Consider the following 21,459-nt stretch of genomic DNA (forward strand, 5'->3'; position numbering starts at 1 on the left):
CTGGTGTCTCTGCAACTTTGCCGGAGAGAGCCGGGCGAAGGCACTCAGACTGCAGCCTGTTGCAAATGTGTTTCTCAAAACATTTGCCGAGTCTTGATTGAGCAAACCCTTCCACCTCTGGACATGGGATCCATTCTGTGGACCTGGGATGTACGATAGGATCAAATTGTAGATTCTTATTTGGGGGAGAATTAAAGGTTCCTCAGTATGATGAGTCTTACGCTTGCGTTTGCCCTTGTGTTTGTCAGGAGTCGAATTGTCATCCGAATCAGAAGAATTGGACTCATCTATCGTATTTTGAGTAGCCTGAAAGGAAGGGTTAGTTTTATGGCCCCTAAAGGCATCATAATTGTGATCATTCATGACCAAATTAATAGTCTGTTCTAAAGGGTCATAAGATGACCGGCCAGGCTCATTTACATTCACCTCTACCGGGGTGGGGTTCCCCGAGCCTGCGCCAAAGTGCCTTACTCCAAAGTTGAAAATAGGTTGCGCAAATGGGTGCAGGGCTTTCACTAAAGCCTTATTTACTGAATCCTGAACATGGAAGTCCAAAGCTTCCACAAGGCGCTCTTCCATGTGCTGGTCATAATGTCTGGATATTGTTGGGCCATATTTTGAAGTGCAATATAAAATACAATAAATCAGAGGTCCCAAATATATACTGACAATATCAATGAGGGCAACACCCAGGTGCTAGAAGAATGTCCTTGCCGGTATTTTTATTTATAAGATGCAGAGGAGGAAGCACCAGAAGTCCCCTTGAGTCAGGCTCTAAAGTTCTATTGCATCCCTTCCGGGCGTAGAGCTGGGGGCGCATGGAGCAAAAAGGGAAGCCTCTGTCTGCCGATACTGCGCGCTCGCACGGTTCCCCAAAATTGGTCTGTGCGCGAGGGCAACAACAGAAAGCAGTCTGCTCCCCTATCACTCCTCACCGACGTCAATTACATCAGCTGAGAACAACGCCAATACAAATGTGGAATCCACGCTCGGAGCACGGCAAACAAATCTAAGGCACCTCAAGGCAATAAGCTGCAACAAACGTGTAGCACAATAATTGTGATAATCAAATATAGTGTAAGGGAAATGATGAAAGTACTTAGCTCTGCATCAAAGCAGCAAAGAAAGAGGACGTACTTTAGTGATTACTATATATATACTAGACAGTGGGCCCTGATTGGGGGTTATAGCGAGGCTGCAAAGCTCTTGGGAAATGTAGTGTTGTTTTTTTTATTGGCTGCTGTGTGTTGACAGCAAAGAAAGAGAAAGCATAATCCGAAGCCTCCGGTCCTGACATAGAATCAATCTCTCAACTTCACTTTTAACGCATACAAGTGGAAATACACCTCAGCCAAATGAGTCTCTGGAGGCTAATGTCGTGAATCCTGCCACAATTAGCGTTTATAATCTGGGGGTTTGTTCCTTTAGATCCTGTTATTGTCTGTTCTAATAGATAGTCAGTGCTTACAGACTTGCAACAGGGTACCAAGATTGAAGGAGTGGAAAGGGGGGATGAGAGGAAATTTGTGTCAAGGACAATGATCTGGGGATAGTACGGTGATAAATGTGAGAACTGGGTCTGATGTTTAGAGTTATTGCACCGGGTAAGAGGTTGCATGTTGAATAACTGAGTTACAGGCACAGCTGTCATCTGTGTCGGCGGAGGTTGAGAAGGTAAAATGTCTTAAAGCCGCTTCTAGCAGTAAGCTTGCCTATTTGCCTAATTGTGCATATACTACACTGATAGCAGAACAAAACATGACGAGGAATCAAACTGTTACATCTTGTCAACCTCCTTCCCATAGCACATATCTGAAACGCCAGTCAGATCCTTAGCTGCGCCCTACACAACTTCCTTTCCAGGTATTCCCCCCTAACGCAAACACAATACTCTCTCCATTTGATTTAACCACTTGTGTAATTAGAAGTAGGAGGAAGCGGTCTAGATCTTAAATGGTCCAGACAATTGTGATGAGATTGAAACAAATTTTTTTGACAAACGTTCCTAAACTAATCAAATGATAAAGAGAAGATGAGGAAACACTAATGAATAAATGTATTCACTTTATCAAATCCACACGGAATTGTTGTTCAGTAATCCATCCAGTAAAAGACATCGGGGATCTATCCCTTAACAGGGATGACTCTGACTTTATTGAGTGTACAATAAAGGACCCTGAATTGGCAGAAGGGCTTGTGAGAGTGGAGTTATGGAAAAGTCCCCCAGAGAGAACTTCAATGCAGTTTAAATTTAGGCCACCTCACCCATCCCTCCCCTCATATGCTAATTGTGATAAATGCCTTAACAACAATCTGGGGTTGTCAATGGTGGACTGACTTGGAGATAGGAGTTATCCGCCACTAGTTAGAGATGAGTAGTCAACAATGGATATTGACCATTTACAACATATACTGTTGGAAAATGCCCCTCTCTGAAGAGTCACCCCCAAACCTTTTGCCTTCCTCCTCTTTTCCTGACCTCTTTTTTGTTGGCTTTAGGACTCTGGACACTTTACCACTGCTAACAAGAGCTAAAATGCATGTGCTCTCTCCCTAAAACATGGCTCATACCCAATTGGCATATTTACTTAACCTATATGTCCCTAGTAAAGTGCACTAGATGTGCCCAGGGCCTGTACATTAATTGCTACTAGTGGGCTTGCAGCACTGATTGTGCCACCCACATATGTAGCACCTTAACTACTTCTTAGATCTGCCATTTCAGTGCCTTTGTGTGCAGTTTCACTGCCACTTCGACTTGGCATTAAAGCCTTAAATTCCCCTTTTCTTACATATGTCACCCCTAAGGTAGGCCCTAGGTAACCCATAGGGCAGGATGCTATGTAATGAAAAGGCAGGACATTTACTTCTACGTTTTACATGTCCTGGTAATAAAAAAAAAAACAAAGTCGTTTTTTTTACTACTGTGAAGCCTGCTCCTCTTATAGGCCATCATTAGAAATTCCCGATATATGCTTTTAAGTGGTCATTTCTGAACTGAGAGGCTTGTTACGTTTCATATGGTTGAAATGGTAGTGAGAAATCCTACATACTGGTGAAGTTGGATTCTACATTACTGTTTTACAAATGCCACTTTTAGAAAGTAGGCATTTCTATGCACTTACTGCTCTCTGTGCCTTACAACCTGTCGCCAATCCATGTCTGGTCTGTGCTGGTTGACAGCCCCCCTTGTGCATTCCACCCAGACAGCCATAAACACATGACCCTCAGCTGCATCTGCATATATCTGAATACAGATGGGTTTCCCTGGGCAGGAAGGGTGGAGGGGCTCTCTCTTACACTTCCAAGGCCAGTTGCCTTCTCTCACACAAAGGACTGATAACCCCCCATGGGGCTCCTGGTAGACAGGGCTAGGTTGAAAGGGGAACTTGTGCACTTCAAAACCACTCTTTGAAGTTTTCTCCACTTCAAAGGCACTTTTTGGTGTGTATACTGGGTCTGTGACCCCACCAAATCAGACACTTTTGGACCTACAACTAGACTCTGTCAGAGAGATTGCCTGGCTGCCCAAAGGACTCCTCTGGACTGATTTGCTGGAAGGACTGTTAGCCTGCTTGTTGCCCTACTGCCTTCTGACCCCTGACTCTGCTGGAAGGACTCTGCCTTCCTCAATTGCTCTCCAAGGGCTTGGATTGATTTTGCCTCCTGTTCTGAGGTCTCAGGGCTATCATAGACTTCACCAAAGAGAAGAAAATCCAGCACGTTGGAAAATCGACACAACACCTGCAAAATTTGATGCAACGCCTGACGGATCGACGCAGCACCTGCTCCGCAGCAGAAAATTCACCACATCGCCTTCCACACCGAGGCAGTGCCTGTTGCCTCTTCTCAAGGGTTTTCCACGCATCATCCCTGGGCATCAAAATATCCCCGCATTGCACAGAGGAACCAAGGCTGCCCTCCTGGAAACTGATGCATCGCCTTGCAACATGAAAAGTAACATCGCCTTTGCCGCGACGGAAAAAACAATGCATCACTTTACTTTTCAAAGCCTCTCCTCCTCTGCAGCCCCTCTGCGTCATTATTTTTTATGTATCCCAGGTACTGTGTGTTTATGATAGAACCACTGATTCTTTTAAGACTCATTTAAACCTTTAAAAAGTGATATATTGACTTGTGCATATTGGATTTTTGTCGTTTTGGTCTTATTTTATTCAGACAAATATTATTTATTTTCCTAAACTGGTGTGGAGTACTTTTTGTGGTGTTTTCACTGTGTTACTGTATGTTATTGCACAAATACTTTACACATTGCCTTCTAATTGAGCATGCCTACTCTGTGCCAAGCTAAAGAAGGGTGAGCCCAGGATAATTTAGGTTGTGTTGTGACTTACCCTGACTAGGAGTGTGGTCCCCACTTGGATGGGGTCCTTACCTTTGCCAACTAGGGACCCAATTTCTAACGTATACCTTACCTTGGAACATCAGACTCATCCTATTTAGCACCCCTGGGCTGGACCGACATACTTTTAAAATCTGGCCAAGTTAACAAGCTGTCCATTAAAAACATCTTGTCCTGGAACTTTGCAGGGCTACGTTCTAAGCTTGGTGTCTCTGAATGGGCTTCTTATATGTATCGATTCGATATTTGTCTGCTCCATGAGACTTAAGCATGGTTCCCAAGCATAGACCAAGGAATGTAATTTTGTTTTTGTCCCAGCCACCTTTAATGTAAGGGGACGCTGCTCTGGATGTCTTTTAGCATGGATACTTACTACTTTGAGCATAGCACTGAGCCCCATACATATCTTATCCTTAGATATACAATGTATAAAAATTACTGGGGAGAATACCCTTGATATTTATCTGTAAAATGTATACAATCGGGAGGTCAGAAGTGGTGGAGATTCCCGACCTTAAAGCAATTAAGGGCGCACAGCGAACAATTTGATTTGCATGATTTTTGCAGGCAATTTTAATACCACCTTTGAACCACTGGACAGTGATGGTCACTCGCTCACTGAGGTAAAGCAGGGATAAAGGGGTGGGGGGTCCCTTCCCTTGGTATTCTGCCGGTGAAGAGATGAACTGAGGTTGCATATCAATTGCTTTCATTTACATCATTTTATGGCCTGAGAGCTTGTAATGGGCAAACAAAGTCTGACCTGCATGCACTACATACTTACACAATCAAACTAAACATACCAGCAGGAGTGGTTATTGTTAGCAATTGTGATTCTGGTTGGCTAGGGTATGCACCCAACCCAGGCAGACCCCACCACTCTAGTCAGGGTATGGAGCTACACACCCAAGATAACCTCTGCTCACCCCCTTGGTAGCTTGGCCAAAGCAGTCAGGTTTATCCCAGAATCAATGTGTAAACCGTTTCCACAACCCACACGTCCAGTGACAGAATAAATGCAACATGAAATGAGGCTCCACACAATGATATATAAAAATATAAAATGTATTGTACATAAACCAGAAACCAAAACATCATAAAACAGTGATTCCTTTTCCAATTAGGCAATTGTCAAAACATCATAGTTAGTGCAATAAGATAAAGAGTTATAGGTTGCACACGTTATGACAAACACGCTGGCTGGCCTCCAGGTCCCCCAGCAAGTCCAGAGGCTGCCACTGGAATCCTTCTCCCTCCCACAGGGGCAGGGAAAGCAGGCCACAGTTGTTGAGAACACTGGGGGAGCATGAGGTACAGGCAGGCAGAAGACCCACCCACTGGATTCAGCAAAGTGGTAGAGTCTGTAGCAGCCACACAGGGAAGCATGTTAGCACAACAGAGCACAAATAGTCCAAGTGGGAATCTTCTCTGGCAGTACAGCAGTCATTTGGTGCAGCATGTAGAGCCAGCAGCGTCTGGTTACAAGACCACTCAGTGTCTAAAAACATGGGGGCCACAGTACTTATACTCAAAATACCTTTGATCTAAGGGGAACTTCAAAAGGACCTTAGAATGCACAACACCCCCTGTCAACCCAAGCTCTCGCTCCACACATCAGTAGGGGGTAAACAAGACCTTTGTGTGAGGCCAGGATACAGCCTATACATATGTAAGTGAGCCCCGCCTCTCTCTCCCAGCCCAGGAAGACTATTCAGTATGGAAATGTAATCCTATTACATCTCCACCCTGTGCGATGGCTGTCTGGAAAGTATGTACAAAGCCTAGCTGTCACTTTACCCTAGACGTGGATTGGAGTCAGGCCACAAAACACAAGAGTCATAAGCACAGTGAAATGTCCACTTTCTAATAGTGGCATTTCTACAATAGTAATGAAAAATCCTCCTACACCAATAAGCAGGGATTTTTCACTACCATTCCAAACATACCAAACATGCAAACGCTACTCCTCACAGATCAGAAGTTACCACTTAGACATATAGAAGGGAATTCCAATACAACCCTATGAGAGGAGCAGCACACACAGCAGTGAAAAACAAAATAGACTGTTTGTCACTACTAGGACATGTAGCATATAAAAATACATGACCTACCTTTTACATACACACCATCCTGCCCATTGGGCTATATAGGTCCTACCTTAGAGGTGGAGTAGGTGTAGTAAAAGTGAGTTTAGGCCTTGGCAAATAGTTTGACTTGCCAAGTCAGTGTGGCAGTAAACTGCCCACGCAAGCTTTGCAGTGGCAGGCCTGAGACAGGTTTGCAAAGGCTACTTCTGTGGGTGGCGCAAGCTGCGCAGAAGGCCCTCTAGTAGTATTTAATTTATAGGCCCTTGGTATATGGGATACCGCTGTACAAGGGACTTACAGGTACATTAAATGTGCCAAACAGGTGTAAGGCAATCATACCAAGTTTAAAGGAGAGAGCACATGCCCTTTAGCACTGATCATTAGTGATAAAGTGCCCAGAGTCTTAGGAGTGGTAGTGATCATAATGCTGTTGTTTGTAGAATGGCAAACTTGATTGGGCACCAGGAGCAAGTTACACTATCGGGTTCTATTAATCCAAATCCAACGAATGTCAGGCACAGACTTAAATGGGTTAACATGACATCTAAGCCAGAGATTGTGAATATTGCCCTCGAAGAGGCTTTAGCGACTCAACAAATTTCTTACCTTTTCAAGTCCAAATTCATGAGGTTGGGACAATTCATGGGAATCTTTTTATAATTTTTGGAGAGTGTTTTTTCAGAGGCTCCCAGGAACCAAACATCAGGGGAACACAGCCAGAATAAGCAAAACAAGAGCTATGCTTAGCTTTAAAGAGTAGGAATCCTGTGCACATTAGAACACAAAGGGAAAAATACAAGCAGGTCCAGGCAAAAGCATGTGGTAAATGGTAAAGCCAAATCTGGAAGAAGTTATATGAAGCGAGGGCCTCAAGGAGCACCAAGAGATTATGGCATCTGGTGGCTAATGAGAGCCAGAATGCTTGAGAGTTTCTGGCTAACTCTATTCACCCTCATACATGGTATAAGCATTTTGTTGATCTATTTAATTCCCCTCTGGGTCTGGTTGTACAGGGCTGCACACTTAAAGATCTTGGTTTACAGGCATGGTGACTGTCACTAAGCATTGATCGAGGAGAAACCCTATCTGCAATTAGCTTTGTTGCTATGGGGAAAGTGGCTGGATCAGATGGGGTTCCAGGTGATCTACTTGGTGTGGATCCAGAAAATTGGGCCACATATATAAATACATTATCCAATGCAATCCTTAAGGGGGCAGAGATTCCGGCTAGTTGGAAGGCAGCCGAGATAGTACCAGCATTCAAAAAAGCTTCTAGGGATTCAACCCTAAACTATAGACCAATAAACCCGATAGTAGGCAAATCTTAAACAAATTACAGGACTGGATAGAAGAGAAGGAGGCCTTATCTAACCTTCAAGCAGGATTCCAGAGTGATATAAGCACTATTGACCAGATTTTGAGATTTATGACAATATACAGAAAGACGGTAATCCTCCAAAAATTACATATATACTTGGCCTTTTTGGATCTTAAATCTGCTTTTGACCTGGTCCCTCGGCATAAACTCTGGGCAGTCCTAAAAAATAATGGGGTTCCCAATGATCTACTAAACATCTTGATGAGGCTTCACCAGGACACCTATGCACAAGTCTGGTGGGGCTCCTTGGGGGAATCAACAAGATGTATAGCAACACACAAAGGGGTGCATCAGGACTGTGTACTTGCCCCAACTTTATTTTCCCTCTACCTTAATGATGTGGAGGACCACCTGCAAAACTGCGATAATGATGCTCTGAAGATCGCAGGGTGGAAAATCCCTTTCTTTTGTTTGCAAACAATACCCTGTTGGTATCTAAGACCCCAATGGGTCTGCAGACACTGGTTGATTGCTTTGTAGCCTTTTGCATGGAGAGAGGGTTGATAATAAATCATGCAAAAAGTAATTTATGGCTATCAACCCACACAAGTCCTTTAGAGGATCCATTACCCTTGAAGAAAGGGATCTTGAAGTGGTGGCAGAAATTGATTATCTTGATTATCTTGGTATTAGGGTATCTAGTAGTATGCTCTGGTCCACCCAGGTTTAGAAGAGTAGTATTAATTTTTATTACCATGCATCTCGGGTACAGAGAATGTGCTGGGCCTCGAAAACCAAGCAGATTTCATCAGCACTTAAAGTGTACAGCGTGAAGGCTGAAGGTAGTGCCCTATATGAGCAGAGTTGTCTGGCTTTGCAGGGCTGACTAGTTTAGGAAAAGCCGAAAATAATTTTTAAGATCTTTCATAGGCTTCCCCGAGAGTAACCCTTGCTATCTTTGCGGTGGGACTTGGGTGTTAAACCAATTATTGATAAAGCTCAGTTAAAACCAGTTTTGTTTTGGTGGAGGCTTAAATCCACACCAGCCCTAATGGAGTATCGTAATGCTCTTAAAGAAGCAATTGAGCTAGATAAGAATTCCAAGATTCATTGGATATGCCCTTAAAGGGACATTGTGCCAAATTGTTTCGTAGGCCCACTGGAATGATTATGGTTCGTCCTCTGAACCTCTCTAAGGAAATACTTAAGGAAGCCTTCTCGTCGCACAAATGGGAATTAGAGGTGAGCAATGGAAATCAAAGAACTCTTACTGCAGCCTTCTTAGGTTTAACATCTCATCGCATGTGTGAATCCTTTTTAGACTGTGCTGTTCGTTGTATGCAATCTGTACAGGTAATATGCAGTACCAGCGGGGCGCGGAAGGGGCGGAGCGGCGCACGTGGGGGAATAAACATTCATTTAATAAAAATAACCACTTACCTTCACTCTCTGCTGCGCTGCTCCTCTTCTCCATGGAAGCACCCAGCCAGGGTGCTTCCAGGCAGACTAGGAGCCTGTGCAGGCTCTCTCTAGCCTGCCACCTGTGTTGCTGGGCTTGAGAGAGCCTACTGCGCATGTGTGTTTGGCAGGTCGGAGATGGCTGGCCAAACATACATGCGCAGTGAGGGGGAGTGTTGTACACTCCCCCTCACTGCTCGTCACCCCGTGGCCCCGCCACTTTACCAGGAAATAATAATAAACCCAGTTTATTATCATTTTCTGGCAAAGGTTTTGCAGCTGCCTCTGCTGGTGGGGTGGCAACATTCCTCCGCCCTAACGGAGGAGCAGCCCTGGTAATGTGTTAAATGGTAAAACCTCCTATTTGCTCCTATGTTGTGATTTACGATGTTTTACTTTTTATATGATCTATTTATTATGCACTGTACCTCATTTTGGGTAAATTGTGATGTTTTTATGAAGATGGTTTATATACTTAGTTTTATATTTGTATCTGCTTTTTAAAAGCCGTATAAAGTGTTTATGATGATGATTAAAGTTTCCTTCTGTCTACAACAGCATGGGGAAATGGATCAGCCCAAATTATCCTTTGAGTGACTACAGAAAGCCTGTGCGTATTGTTCACATCTGCCTAGAAATAATTTCTCCTGGGTGAAACACATAGTTCAAAGTGCACTTCTTTATATTGTGTATTTTTCTACTTTAACTTTAAGTACCGTTTTTAAAAAAAAAATTTGCCTGCGCATCAGGTGCCCAATTAAATGGCAATTTATTTTTCATATCGTTTTTAGGTCTGGCATTATTCAGGACCTTTTGATTTTACTAAAAATATCTATATATTATACTTTCTTCAAGGGGCCTTCAGACAACCTCCTTCATCCATTGGTTAGTTGTGTCATTTACATTTTTCTTACACCCACTAGAGAATTCAGTATGACAATGTATCGGCCACTGGCTAACTACACTGTGAGTGAAGGCATTCTGATCTTCCACAAGGAGCACATCCGCACACAAAAGGCTTCCCTACTGTGGCAATGTCAGTCCACTGTGCGCCTTCTGAGACTAAAAAATATTTTTTCTTCCAATATTTATTTATTTATAATGAATAATGAGGATGGGCCCCACTGTTCCCTAAACAATATAGTTTTCCAAAAGAAAAATAACAAAACAAACATCGACAAAGGCAAAAGGCTGGTAGGACAAATTGGTTTGCCAATGGTTTTTATTGTTGCTGTTATAAAGTGAAGTGACATTGTCACATTGTAGTTTCTTGCAATATGAGTGCTTGGCTAGATAATGACTTAATCCTGTCTCCCTCACAAACAATAATAGTTAAATGTGTGGCGCCACTGAAAGCTTTTTAGTTAAACGAGTAACGAGGAAACTAGCTACAACGGTGAATTATTTTTGCACTTAACTCTTTTTTGCAAACATATGGCAGCCATGTTTAGGTGTAAATTCCTTCTTTTCTTTTTTTTTTGTGGCATGGGTTTGCAATAAAAAAAATAACCATCGCACTATCTTGCTAGGGCAGACGTTTTGGTTTTGTGAATGACTGTTTATGCCATACTATGGACAAAGTGAATCTAGGTAGAAAGCAAGAAAACCAAGTGTTAAACTTTTCAATGGAAAAATGCGTCAGTATATTTAGTGAGACATTTCCTATGTATTTAAATATCCCTACTGTTTTTTTGCTTGGTTACATAAAACATGCTCTAATCCTTATTGTAGCTACACTCTATTCCCAGAACCACTAAATATAAAGCTCCTAGCATGACATATGGGCTACCAACTGCTCCTTATCTTCATCCTAACTTGCAGATTTTCTCTAACCCTGTCAAAAAACCCTTACTATGCCCCAAACTATTACCTTCCTCACAATATCCAAGGTCCATACATATCCCTTGCCTTAGCGTATACTCTATTCCTTAACCTAACTGTAACCATACTCCTAGCTTACAATATATGCCTTACCCTAACCTTAACTTAGGGTGTATTCCGTCCCATAACCCTAATTCTAACCACAATCACAACCTTCCTGTTTCCCTGTCCCTTTGCTTTCTTTCAAGACGTTTTTTAAACTATTTCTTCTTCTTACTATGTTTCCTCACCATTGTTCTTAATTTTTACTTCTCACTTTTTCCCTCTGTCTCTCATGACCTAAAATGTGTCCATCTAAACCAGTCGCCGTGTTTAACATGGGTGTGGATGCCTTTTCATGTGTTTTGCACACCTACAAAGTTGCCAAATATATCGCAACTATTCCAAGTAAATCCTGTTGTTTAGTGGATATGTATTATTCTGTCTGCACTAAAGTGTGGTAAATGATGTATGTGAAAATAATCTTAAACTATAAGATTTACAGGGCAATGCCTACGCCGTGTTTCCTATTATATCAAGCATCTCTTTCTTGGTCAGCGTGGTGTCTTCAATAAGCTACATGTCCAAAGGGAGCCAGATGACACCTCGCCAAGGCATTTCAAAACACCACTACGACATTAAAGATCACGACAACGTGTAAACACAGCCAAGGACAAAAAAATAATGAGATATGGTCCATATGCCAGCTTCCCACCTGTCACAGTACTGATAAGTGCCAAGTCCCCCGCTTGCATGCCCCTTGAACAATACAAGCATGCCAGCCAGTAAACATCGTGCCATGGTTCAGTTGAATAAAATAAACTTGATATACTTAACAATATTATGGGTGTAAATGCACGAGCAGCCGGCACTGATCAGACAGCCTTCACCTGCGCACAACTCAATTACTCACCTATTAAGAACAGAAACGCAAATGTGTGTACATCAATGCAAAATCTAAATCAAAGAATAAACATCACCTATTTGACCTCACAAGGGACAAACAAGTGGAATGTTTGTTCATAATCAAACCACGTCTAGCAGATGATGCATGAATGAATCAATACTACCAGCACATAAGATTGTCAAATACCGCCAAAATAAAAAGGCAGGAGTCGCTGTGTAAGGAATGCCTAAATCCCTTCAAACTATACAACTTTTTCACATCCGAATAATGTGTTTGTAGCCAAAGTCTAGCCTTTCACAAGCATCCATCTACATTTTGCTAACCTACCACCCACCACCCCAAAGCACTTCACCTGGAATAAGTTCATGGGATTCCGTCCTCATCTTCAGTCTAAGCTGCCAAATGCTTATCGTTCTGGGCAATACCTGCCCCAGAAGACAGATCTGTTCTAAAATATTATGGGTCGCAAATGGGCTTTGAAACTCTGGAATAGCCATATCTTGTTACTGGTCCAACTCACTCTGTGGGAGTGGGACACACCCTCGTGGAATTTTCATCAACCACGTACAAAAGAACCACTTCAAATCCGACCACTAATTTGGAGTGACCATTCTGCAATCAACATCACAATTCCAGAATCCTAATTCCAAAAGGCAGTTTTAGCCAAGAACTCTACAGTTTACCTGGAAAAAGCTGAAATCGGACACCTTAAAAACATCAATGACAACAACGAAACCGACTCCAGAAACCTTCAGCTGCATTACATCAAAAATTACAATTTTCAGTGAATGCCTCCGACACAATCATCGCCAAAAAAAAGTCATGGTCGACTTGTACCAGGACTGCAAAAAGATTTACCAAGGAGCTCGCCACTGACAGAGAACTCTAACATAAAAGGAGGAGAATCATAGGATAGGAAGGACAGTTGAATCAGATAATTCTTTATCTACAGAGCAACCATTAAAAAAACTGAAGAAATGTTACACCTCGAGCTTTACCTTTGCAACGTAACTATTTAGATTTAGGCCCATATTTATACTTTTTTAGCATCGCATTTGCGTCATTTTTTGACACAAAAGCGGCGCAAACTTACAAAATACAAATGTATTACAATCATCACTGAATTTAAAAATCATACAGCTTGCTGCAATTAATACTCTCTTCCAAATGCTCTTTAATGTTCTGGACGCTAATTTCATGGAAAAACAAAAAAGCTACATACTACCCGCTGCTCAAGGGCACCCAGAAGCAACATGCAGTGGAAACCAGAAGTGCGTTCCAGTTACCAGATTCAGTCATTTAAAGAACCAGAATGATAGAGGAAAAATATAGATTGCCAGATGATCCATGCCCCATGGCTACCTTCAAAGAAATCCTAACCATCAAACATGTAGCAGGAGATATACAAATGATTATCAATACCTCATGTATGACAGGTACCATGGCAAAAGGACTAAAATGATCATCTACCAAATCTCTTAAAAAACTGGTCTGATAAAATAATCCTGTGAACTACAGATCAATAAAAATGGATGCTGCTTGGCTAAGCTAACTGCAAAGGCAGACTTAATCGAAATGTAGAAATTCACTCAAAAAAAAGACGTAATCCTTTTAGAGGAATAGGTTGGCTTGTGTCCTTCCAGAGAAACTGGATCTATCCTAGTCTCTACAGTGGATGAGCTAAAAACACAGGTGTGTGCTAATAAACCAGCCAATCTGATTCTACGAGACATCTGTGCCGATTTCAACACAAATCACCTACCACCCAACACTATTAACCAGGCTCAAGAATGAGGGAATTCTTATCTGATTAGAGCCTTACTGTCTCACTACCACTGTTCATATCAAACAGAACCACTTAGATTACCAGTGTTCCCCACATTTCAACTCTTCCCTTCTTTTCACTGTCTACCTCAGCCCTCTGCCTTCAATAAATCAATACTTAACAGGGGTGTGGAATTTTATAAAATATCTACTTGCCGGACAGGTTATTTCATAAATCTACTTGCCCTGTAAACAAATATCTACTTGTCCCTTTGGTGCCATGTAGTGTGGCGACAGACTATGGCACAATCTAATTTGTGCTCCGAGAAAAGCCTCTCTGATTATGCCAGGGCTCATACTATTATAGGGTTTGAATACTAGCAATTATCTTATTTTGCCATCTTTCAGCAGATCTACATACAGGGGCTGGAGATAAGCATCAGCAATGGTTTCAGGGTTGGCATGGCCTTTTGAGTCTGTGCAAAATTACTAACTTGCATGTTTCAAGGGATTTTCACCAGCAGATGCAGATCTTACTATGGTACCACAAATAGATGCAGTAGTAAATACTTCAATAAATATGTTCATGATTTTAAAATAGGTTTCCCCTAGTAAGGCTTGCCCTATAGAGTCCAACCCACAGCTGATATGATGTCTTGCCAGGGCAATCTAAATAACTTATCACATAGGTAAAACTCTGTGGCAAGGCTACTGCTGCAGTTGAAATCCTAGAGCCCAAAGTCACACATGCCCTTATTATCGTTCACAAACTTTCATTGCCTTGTCACAGTGCATTTAAAGCATGAAGTGCTGTATGGAGTGAGTCAAATTCCCGTACCAGAAATAGACACATCGCCCCAAATGAAGCCTCTGATGCGCCCCAAATGAAGCTTCTGGTCGTGTCACATTTCAAAAAGATGCAGCATGGATTCTCAGCCCCAATCAGCAAGCTGTGGAACCCCACCCCCCACCAAGTTAAGGAAGCTAGAAAACCACCTGGGTTTATGAAAGGTTGAAGAACTTTGCTCGTTATCGAATCTCAATTTGGCTTTTGTACCTTTCAAAATGAGTTTTTGCGGTTGCCATTTGCAGCATCAAAAAAAGATTTCAGGACCAAGTCTCAGGACCATGCGCACCTCGCCCAACTCCTCACACATGGGTCATACTACAAACACACACTTCAGCAACCAAACATGCATCTCTGTAAGCACGCCGGACAGACTGCCACAATGTCACCCCAGGGGCAGTTGTGGGTAGGCAAATGAAAGATAACATAACATATGCAATATAGGCATTGTGCACTGGGCGTATGAAGCATTGGCATTGTTGAGAAAGAGGGCAACTGCAGAGTAATTATTATGTATGTACATAAATGGTATTTCTGTAGCGCAAACTTAGCGTAGTGTTCTTTAATGAGGTGAATCTTAAACTTTTTCCTAAATTGTGGCAGTGCTGATGGCTACAGGGATGCTGGTCCAGATCTTGGGAGCACAGATGAGAGAGGCCTGCTGTCTTGATTTTTTTTGTACTTCTTAGTATGCAGTCTGATGGTGTCATGGCTGCGGGTGTGCCGAGAACCACCAGACATGGTGAGCTTGTCTGCAAGGTAAACAGAGGAATTTTGTAAACTATGTAGCTGTAGCTTGGGCCAGAAGGGGAGCCAATCGTGTTCCATCCAAATAAGGGTGATGTGATTATAATTCTTCAGGCCCACATGTGACGTGCTGCTGTGTGTAAGATGCTCTTTAGGGTTGCCAGTATGCAGTATAGGAGGCAATGGAGCAAGGCGTTACCACCATCCAGATGTGAGAGTACAAGGGCTTGGATAGCAGTGCTGAAGCTGCTTTCTGCAAGAACAGTTTTTCTTTTTTTGTACGAGACACGCGGTTTCAGACTGTCATCATGTTTTTTTGGCACTGTGTTCCTTGAGGGTGAGGTTGTTGTTCAGGTTTAATCCAAGTGACTTGACATTTAGTAAAAGTTGGGTTTAGAAGCTGTCAGGATTCATGTCATTGAGTACTATTTATTGTGTGTTGTTCTTGGCTAGTAACAGGAATTCTCTTTTTGTTGGATTGAGCTTAAGAGAGGGTTGCCATCTTTCTCAGAAATAATACCACTATCTGTATGTGTTGTAAACTTCTTAATGAGCTCGTAGATGGTACTTAAAAAACCTTTATGTAAAATACTCTACATTCTAACATTTCACTCAGCCTCTATTTGCAAACATTTAGGAATAGTTTATACAGCACTACAATACTTTTGGAGTGTTTTTGTCATGTATTCGTTGCTTCAATCATAATATTTCAAATTTAAAAAATACTGGATTTCACCATTTTGCTATTTCTTTAAAATTATTTTGGTATGAAAATACCAGGGCCACTGGATTGGTGTCAGTGGATTGAGAAGGTTATATATGAGTGCAAAGGTTGCTCCAAGAAATGGGAGAAGGTATGGGGGGCTTGGGCAACTGCTCGGGGCTCGGGCCTAGACTGCGGCCCAGAGGAGTGTATGGAGGGGGGGGGCAATGAGGTAAGAAAATCAATTCTTCCCCTAGACAGTGAGATGGCTGGAAAAGCACCATGAAGGACTGGACGAAAAATTATTTCATAATGATGTAAGATGCTATGTAACTCATGTATGTACCCACTATGCATTGCTTGATACGACAGTGTGAACCCTGTTTGTTTGAAAAACAATGAAAATAATTATTTTAAAAAAAAAGAAAATACCAGCACAAGTATTACAAACAAGGTTTGTCTTTCCCTATTTGCTCCACGATGCACCTTTAAATAGGTGCACTGGACCCAAAAAGGGACAGTGCACCCTAGGGGCAGTGCATTCTGCGAAATACTGAATGGCTGCTTCAAAGCTGCTCTGTGTTTCTCTGTGCAGATGGCACTTCACCTGCACTTTGAGGTGGAAAGAGATATCTCCTTGCAGGTGGGTGCAGTTACGTGACTAAGCTCGCCTGCAGGGGGATGTCTAGGGGGTTCATGGGATCCCCTTCCTCCCCCTCGAGAGAGTGCTGCCCTGAGCGGACACACTTATAGTGCACCACTCTTTTGTGGCGCACTGTGAGTGTGCCTCCTAATGGCCTGCTTACATCTGCTCCTCCGTCTATAATACAGTGCGGGTGCAGAGGCAATGAGGAAACACCATCTCATGATAGCACTGGAGCTACATTTGCTTCACTATTACAGAAGCGGGGGCACAAGCATCTACTATTGTGCCCCTGGTGCCCACAAAGTAGGCACACACACCCGTTGTGCCCCCAGGGCACAATGTATAATAAATACGACCCCAGATTAGGGTGACCATCCGTCCGTAAATTTCACGGAAAATCCATAATTTTAGATTCGGGTCTGTTGTCCGTGATTATGTTTTTCACGGATGCGTTTTGTCCTTAATTTTGGACATTGAAGGGAGCTGTGCTGCCTCCCCGCAACATTCACAACAGGGGCCTGCTCGCACTTCTGCTGTGAACTCAATGGCTTGTAGCAGCCCCTCCCCAGCCTTGCACAGACTTCTGTCTGCCCATTATGATTCTGTTTGGCTCATTATCACATACAGAGTGATAATAAACCTCACTGTGCACTTACAGCATTTGCTGGGCCTCCTTCTGCCCCACCCTAGAGAACGGCATTCTGCTTTTATTCAGGGGCTGGTGTCAACTCATCAAGGCCAAACTCTCTGGAGGTGAAGAGGGGTAGTTGTATTTTGACACTACTTACATGATTATAGTACAGACATCAGGTTAGGTGCCAGTGTTTTCTAGGCCATAATAAAAATGTCAGTTTTAACTTTGGTGATTAGTGATAGTCTATCTGTTTGAGAGACCTGAGTTTTTTCCTGTCTGTTTTTGGTTCATCATAAAGTAGCACAGAGGGATAGCGTACCTCCAGGGAAGCACAAAGTGTGACATTCAGATCAAAGAATTGTTTTTTTATGACGACAGCTCAGTGGGGTATTGTTTTTGTCACAGGGATATTTTTGTTAAATGCAGTTCATAAGATACAATCCTAGGTGTAGGTTTACAGCCTTTATTATTTTATTTTAATCTTTCATTATTCTAAGGTTGCTAAATAGGATTCCTTTGGATAATAATAATTACTTATTAGCAAAAAAAACTCCAATCACTATGTTATGTTTTAAATCCCAAATTTGAAATTCTCCGTACTAAGCACTCTACATATAATGCCCACCAGTATGGGTGACATGTGACTCCTACATGTTGTGGACCTCTGTGCTTAAGCAGGGACACTGGAATTATGCGTCAGAGGAGAGCCAAATTATACAGTAGGGTTGAGTAAATTATGCATCAAGAAAAAGAAAATTATGTGGCGTACTGTGACACATTTTGTGACAGTATTACTTAATTATTTTGTCCTTTTTAAACTTGTTAACACACTCTGGGCATTAGTTGCACCCCATTAGTACCAGTTTAATACCCAAATATAGCAGTAGGTAACAGAAAGGTGACCAGTCCAGCTTTGTAAAGCGTCTTTCATTGCACGGAAACATGTGTTGCTGCATTTTTAGTTACTTTTGAAGTGTTTTAATTATATCTGCAGAATATGTGGCAGATGTTGGATTATGTGGCAAATGCAGCAAAGCTATAATACAAAAATGTTCTCAGCCTCAGAAATGCATAATTCCTGTGACTCTGGTCTCAAGTAGCATTTCCTATGTATTGGCTTACAAACTTATACAAGCTATTTTGTCTGCATATTATGTGTGCCATATGATGCATTCCGACACCCTACTCTGTCATATATACTTAGAATGATTAGCTCTGCAAAATAAATTATCTACACAAGAGTGGGTCTATGTAGAGATGAGGGACACCGTTGGAGGGTGGTACTGATTGAATCCTAGGAGGAGTTTTTTGGGGATCGGGACAGTGCTTGAAATGGAAATATAGAAGTGCAGGTACTCTGTACTAGAGTACCTGCTTGTGTCTGAGAAGTGCCAGTACTCACTAATTTAAAGTACTACATTTTTCCTGAGAAGTGCAAGTACTCTCCCTCCCAAAATAAAAAAGTGCCGGTAATCAGTACTGGACAATACCTGCCTATTTAAAGCACTGATTGGGCACAACAAATTTTCTCACACCATCCAGCACTAAAGCCGGCCCTGTCAGGGGTGTAACTATCATTCCTACAGCCTTTGACGTGCCCTAGGCCCAGAGGTAAAAGCACTTCAGTAGCTGATTTGCACAACTGGTAGGATGTCATAGTATATGAATGGAAGGATTCAATTTTTTTGTAATCAGTGTTTCTGTGAAGTTTTTATTTTAAAATTTCTAGTTAACGAAAATGAAGAGCACAAGTAGAAATGCCTACATAACATGACCAAAGTGTTCTAATCCCAGAATCTTCTAGTGCCACAATGTAACCTGCTGGACAAAAGCTCTGGGCTGGTACCTTTGATGGATTTCGCCCTCATTCTTTGAAAAAGGCAGTACAGCACTGTACAAGTTCCAAGACACAATTTATGTCTAGACACCTGAGCCAAATTATTGAGAGGTATACTTACTAACATTTCATGCAACACAGCTCAATAAGTAAAGTTGCTGCGCTGTGTGAAAGGGAAAGAGCACAGCAGCACCAGATTTTCCAAGATATGGTGCATTGGAACTGGAATTGAAAAGTCTGACATCCAAGTTGCAAAGTGAGCCCTCACTCCACTTCACTCCCTATTCAACCTCATCTCTCTGTTTCATTTTCTCTATCTCTTCCCTTCTCTCCTCTTCCTAGTTATTAGTCTTGATTCCCTTTTATTTGCCTTTTATATGCCCCCTCTACCCCTTTTTTCCTCTTTTCAACGTTCTCTCTGTGACCCTCGCCATCTCTCTGTATCTGCTTTCCTCTTCTCACACTGTTCACGCTCACTGTTCCAACCTAATGGGTGAGTAGTGTGCTATACAAGTGCGAAGTTTACAGTTCATTTTGGCTGCCCCATTCTGGTTGGAGTGTATATATTTACTAGTTTTTTTTTGTCTTTTAATCTGTCCAGCTATTTGTGAATGTTTGCTCAACACTCCAATGTGTAACACAAACTAAAGAACATAAACCTATCTTGGCTTGGGCTTCTGTCAGATGTCTATTTTATAATTGTGCAACGTCCTCAGAGGTCTCTGTAAAAATTACCTTTTGTCCTTATTTTTTGTTCTGAATCTTTATTGTCACTGTCCAGGACTTGTCTTCTTGCCAGGTGGTCACCATACCCCAGATAGATGTGTAACATACTGGTCGCGTGGTAACCCTCACAGGTGGGCTGAGAACAAATAGGTATACTGAAATTGAATGCAGTGGCTAGTATTTTTATCAAGCAATTTATTGTCGTTTACGTATTTGTCTGTTTAAAATAATTTTTCTTCAATGCATTTCATGGAGCCGTTTATACGTAAGCCCTTTTTTAAACCCAGTGTTGCTTTCCTCAGATTTCAGTTGATCGGGACCATGGTCTTGATGGAAACCATTTGGGATCATGATGAACAGTGACGCAGAGACGCTGCAGAAGTCCATCAGCGCGCTGCATGTCCAGGCCCGCAAACGTCCCAAGACCAGGCGGAAATGAGGATGCTATACCAAGCGTCGCGAGCCAACAGGTCGAAGTTCTCGGCTGTGCCGGTCTAACAATTGTGACGAGACCCCTGTCTAGATCGTTATTTGTTTTTACGCCACTGTTAGGTATTGACCATCCCTGCATTCGTTGTCAGTGTTATAATAAAAATGCAGGCGAGAAATCCCGTTCGCATTGTGCAATCGTAGACACAGCACCAATCCTAAATTTAATCAGCTGCAGCTTGGCAGTTCATAGCAAAAGAATTTCGAAGCCCCGCCCTTAGGACTCGATGTCCTGATTCCTCTTCTGTTGAGCTGTCTCATTTACATACTTCGCAGTCGTGTGACTGACTACAGTGGGCGGGCCTGGCCAGTTTGGTTTTTAAATGCACTTCATACCGCAGTCCCTGCCATGTTTATGCATGGCAAATAACAGTTATCAAGATCACACAAATGTTTTAGTCACGCGGCAGCGCAAACCACATAATTTACGGTGATTACATTTGATTTTAGATATCCCTCTAGGACAGCGCAACAGTTATCTTTGAGGGAGATAGTACTTATGTGAGCAACTCTGTTTAGCAAGCAGTCTCCGAGACAGTGTTTAATTTGTTTACCGCATTAAGTAACTTTTAAGAGCTGGGCTACGACTGCACAAATAGAGGACTGCTAAGTCAGCACCATTCTGTTGTCCTAGCTCAGTGGTTCTGAACGTTTTGACTTCTGTGGACCCCCACTTTATCATTACTGGAACCTTGGGACCCCCCACACTGAGCCATTAATAGAAGCCGGGACCTAGGCCTCAACATTGTCATGACTCAACCTGCATAACAATACACAAACAATATAGAAGCAAGCATTCATCAAACACATCCACAAATTGTAACATATTTTATTTATTTGCAAACAAATATAAAAAATAAAGTTAAAATGTTAATATACGGTTTGAGTTTTCTAACTGTAATTGAAGCTGCACATCCTCCATACTATTTTCTGCCTGATGTACCTGCGCTGCTCCCACAAATCAATCTGAGGATACCAATTTAATTTTTAGCCCCCAATTTCTAATTTCATGACATTTACAGAACGTTTAAAAAATTTCAATTGTACATTTAGCCACTTTATTTATATACAAT

The 21,459-nt window shown here is 42.2% G+C and overlaps 1 long non-coding RNA gene across 2 annotated transcripts in view; it reads left to right on the plus strand.

Annotated features, from left to right (window-relative positions):
* The window catches only part of LOC138266161 (uncharacterized), a 110,049-nt gene extending 88,850 nt beyond the window's left edge, over positions 1–21,199 (plus strand). For both annotated transcript variants that reach the window (XR_011199476.1, XR_011199477.1), the window contains exon 3: positions 20,200–21,199. This is a non-coding gene — a long non-coding RNA (uncharacterized lncRNA). The remainder of the gene's footprint in view (positions 1–20,199) is intronic.
* Positions 21,200–21,459: the final 260 nt, after the last annotated feature.

This window comes from Pleurodeles waltl, chromosome 11 (assembly GCF_031143425.1).
Source record: "Pleurodeles waltl isolate 20211129_DDA chromosome 11, aPleWal1.hap1.20221129, whole genome shotgun sequence".
Lineage (NCBI taxonomy): Eukaryota > Metazoa > Chordata > Amphibia > Caudata > Salamandridae > Pleurodeles > Pleurodeles waltl.